General features: G+C 54.2%; 1 protein-coding gene across 2 annotated transcripts in view; it reads left to right on the forward strand.

Moving 5' to 3' along the window:
* Nucleotides 1–1257: 1257 nt before the first annotated feature.
* Galnt6 (polypeptide N-acetylgalactosaminyltransferase 6) overlaps nt 1258–3886 on the forward strand; it is a 38564-nt gene continuing 35935 nt past the window's right edge. For both annotated transcript variants that reach the window (XM_028782249.1, XM_028782251.1), the window contains exon 1: nt 1258–1303. The gene's annotated coding sequence lies outside the window, so the exon portion shown is untranslated. The remainder of the gene's footprint in view (nt 1304–3886) is intronic.

The following is a 3886-nucleotide window of genomic DNA, read 5'->3' on the forward strand; positions in this document are numbered from 1 at the left end:
AAGTAGCCTGTATCTCCTTTCTCCTCTAACCTTCTTTCTTTCCAACCTACTGTTGGGGGTGGTAATACAAATTGGGAGGTAGAAGTATAAGAACCTAATAAAATAGAAAAAAAGAAAGCTCAAACTCAAGTATACTATGTAGGGAGTTCAAGACTAGCTTTGTCCACTTGAGACTCTCACAAAACACACATGAGGGCTGGAAAGACGGTTTATCGGCAAAGAGCACCTGCTGCTCACCGCTTTATAGACTGGGGTTCAGATCCCATCCCCTCTGTAAAGCCGGGCATCTGCCTCTCTAACTTCAGCTGAGGGATTTTATATTTTCTAGCTGTGTGCTTAGAGGGACACACACACACACATATAAATGGATAAATAAAACCCTTCTTTAAAAACACACGAAAAGAAAGTTTCCAAATCACTAGGTATTCGGAGTTATTCATTCGACTCCTGTTTTACTAGGATAAGGACCCAGAAAGTTACAACAGGTTGGTAGGCTCAGAACCCACGAGCAGCCACTGTCCTGGTGGCAGGGTGATTCAGAATCAGACATGGGTTTAAGTAATTTTTATTATTTATTTATTTATTTATTTATTTATTTATTTATATTTATTGAGACGTGATCTCCTATGTAGCTCAGGTTGGCCTGGAACTCAAGATCTCCCTGCCTCAGCCTTTCAGAGCTAGGATTTTAGGAGTGTGCCAAACAGCCTGTATCTGCTTTTCTAACCACGTCGAATCTCATTTCTGAGACGCACTCTGCAGCGGTTGTTATCCCCGTCTCACCGACCCTACCCCTCGGGTAGCAGGAGTTCGGTCCTGGGGCTGGGGTTTGGCTGGGTGAGACCCCGCACTTGCCAAGGCAGTTGGATGGGAGGGGAAGTTATCTGTTCACAACCTCAGACGCCCGGGACGGAGCCTCGGGGCTCGCCACCGGCCAGCATGTCCCGCGCTGCTGGCCTCGGGCTCTGGGCTCCGCAGCCCCTCGGCCACCGAGCCAGCACGCTGCACACCGTGGCTCACTGCCCTCGCCCTGCGGTGCCGGTGGCCTGGGATGGCGGGGGCCTGGGGTGGCGGGGACCTGGGGTGGAGCTGCCCGGCGATGCGGTCTGGACTCCGACCCTGCACCCAATGTGAGCGGCCGAGCACGCCGGAGCGGGAGCGGAGTCACCTGCCCGAGAGGGGCGGGGCGTCATCCTCGACAGGCCCCGCCCCGGACCCGCCCTCCCGGCCGCCCCGTCGGGAAACCCACGAGCAGCTCGGCGGCGGCGGCGGCGGCGGCGGCGGCTCGGCCTCGGCGTGGTAGGTAAGCAGCAGCGGGGCGCGACCCCGTGGTGCCCTCGGACCTGACAGCCCCATGCTCTTCCGGGACTCCCTCCCCGCCGTCTCCTTTCCCGGCCTCTGCATCGAGATAAAGGAACCGAGCCAGTTTCATCCCCCACGCCCTGCGCCCCGCGCGGTGGCATCTAGCGTCCCCCTCGGTGGGACCCCTTCACCTTTGTGGTTGAGAAGCTGAGGGGCGAACGGGGAGCTCCGGACTCCCTCTTTCCCTCGCGCTCGCCCTGGCGCCTACCGTGCGCCTCCCCAGATTGGACCACCTCGTGTGCCCAAGCGTTGGGACTCCCTCCTGCCATACCACTCCTGAGCAGAAGGGACAAATCAGGAGAAGCCTCTTTGGTGGGGCCCCCCTCAGAGGCCCTGCCTGATTGATCGCCCCTTGGACGCTTGGCGCTTTTGAGGAGTGGCGAACGGAGTTCTGTGGTATTGTGTAGCGTGTGTGACTGTCACCAACTTCCTGATTCTCCTTTCCTCGTGATGACAGAAAGGAGAATTCTCCTGCTACTTGCCCAGGGGCCAGTCATCCAGAGACTCCAGACCACTGCAGAGAGGGCTCCCCTGCTTATGTGGACACTGCTGGCGATTGCTTGCCTCAAAGCTCAAAAAGGGACCCCTGTCTTGAGCAGTAATCTCCACAGTGGTCCCAGGGAGAGCTGTAAGGTTGCACTCTGAGCTCATCCTTATAATGACTGTTAATGACAGACACACCAAAGAGCCTCCAGGGCTAGTTCACTTCACCACAGGTGTGTGTGTGTGTGTGTGTGTAATACATAGTCCCTGCTCTCCAGACTGGACGGCTGTGTCACTACTCGTCAGAGAAAAGCTAAGAAGGATGAGATAGGCAAATTCATACGATGACTACTAGATCAAGGTTTTGAAATACACCTCATTCAAATTATCCAAGGGCAGCCTGCATCATCACAGGTGTGCCCCAGCCCCGTGTCCTCACCGACACCATGCGCTTTAAGGAACCCAGAGGTGGGGATACCAGGACCCACAGTAAGTGGAACTGAAGGAAACTGGCTGCTGAGTAGTTACTGCCCACAGCTGTCCAGCGAAAGGGAGGCCCCGTGGGTGTCAGGTGCCCTCTGAGGTCAGAATTGTCTTTGTCCCCGTTCAACTGGGAGAAACCCGGACAGGAAATCTAACCATAAGCTGAGTCCTATTTGCTCTGCCTAGAACAGAAGTCGTCTTGGGAGGGGCCGGTCCTCACTGGGAGCTGTGGGGAAGGCTGTGGTGTGTAATGAAGACTGCAGGTGGCTGACTCAGCTTTGCCACTAATGGAGCTGCAGAACCTCTGGCCGCAGGCTTTGGGCGGATGAGCCTGGGTGTGGGTCCAGCCTCTAGTTTTGCCTAGCTGTGTGCACAGGGAAGAGCTAGCCTCCCTGAACTTCAGTTTCCAGAGTTGGGTGTGTAACTTAGTTGGCTGAGAGTTTGTCTAGTGTGCGTAAGACTCTGGGTCCAGTCTCCAGCACCGGATAAACTGGGCACGGTGACAAGTGCCTGTAATGCCAACACTTGGGAAGTGGGAGCAGGAGAACCAAAGCTTCCAGGTCATCCTTGGTTATACAGCAAATTTGAGGCCAGCCTGGGCTATGAGACTCTGTCTCAAAGCCAAAGCTAAGACCAAACAAAACAGAAAATATAACTTGGGTGAGGTTTTTGTTTGTTTGCTTGTTTGTTTGTTTGTTTTATTCCATCTTTGTGTTTTGAGACAGGGTCTCTCTACATAGCCCTGGCTGGCCTAGAACTCACTCTGTAGACCAGGCCGAGTTCCTGCTCACAGAGATCTGCCTGCCTCTGCCCCCAAGTGCTGAGACAAAAGGAGTGTGTCACCATCACAGCCCAGCTACTCAGGAGGATAAGGCAGGATCGCTTGAGCCCAGGTGTCTAAGGTGAGTCTGGGTCACAAGAGTGCACTGATCATAGTCTGAGTCCTTATAGCCAATGATTTTTTTTTCTTGAAAAACCAAATGTAAGATAGTATTGCCCTAAACCTCCCCCCACCCAGGTCTGATGGACATAGCCCATCATCTCCAGCTCTGGAAGGGAGGCTGGGTACCCCACTAAGTGTTCAGTGCCAGAGGAACCCAGCAACAGCTGTGCCAGAGCTCAGGCGAGCTTGGCTCATCCGACAGTCTCAGCCTTTCTTCTGGAAAGGCCCGAAATGTCCGTTCCCAGTGGACAGGCTGAGCGAGGATTTGAATCAGCAAGAGGTCCAGTGCAGGGCAGTGCCTGTCTCTGTGTGTATCTCAAGGCTGTAATTGTGCTGGGGAAAGGCTTGTGTGGTAAACAGGGACGGGTTCAACCCAGGGAGAAAAGGGCTTTGAGAAGGATTCTGCGGCCACCTGAGAGCTCTGTGGCGTCAGGTTATTCTCCAGTACCCAGCCCAGACTGGTCCTGAATCCGAGGGACAGATGTGCTTGAAGAAACTCCATCCTTACCCAAACTAAGCTCTGCATCTGATGGCAAACAAAGGCCAGATAGAGAAGGAAGTGAGTACACACACATACACACCACACATACACACCACACATACACACCACACATA

This window comes from Grammomys surdaster, unplaced genomic scaffold (assembly GCF_004785775.1).
Source record: "Grammomys surdaster isolate TR1022 unplaced genomic scaffold, NIH_TR_1.0 724, whole genome shotgun sequence".
Taxonomy (NCBI): domain Eukaryota; kingdom Metazoa; phylum Chordata; class Mammalia; order Rodentia; family Muridae; genus Grammomys; species Grammomys surdaster.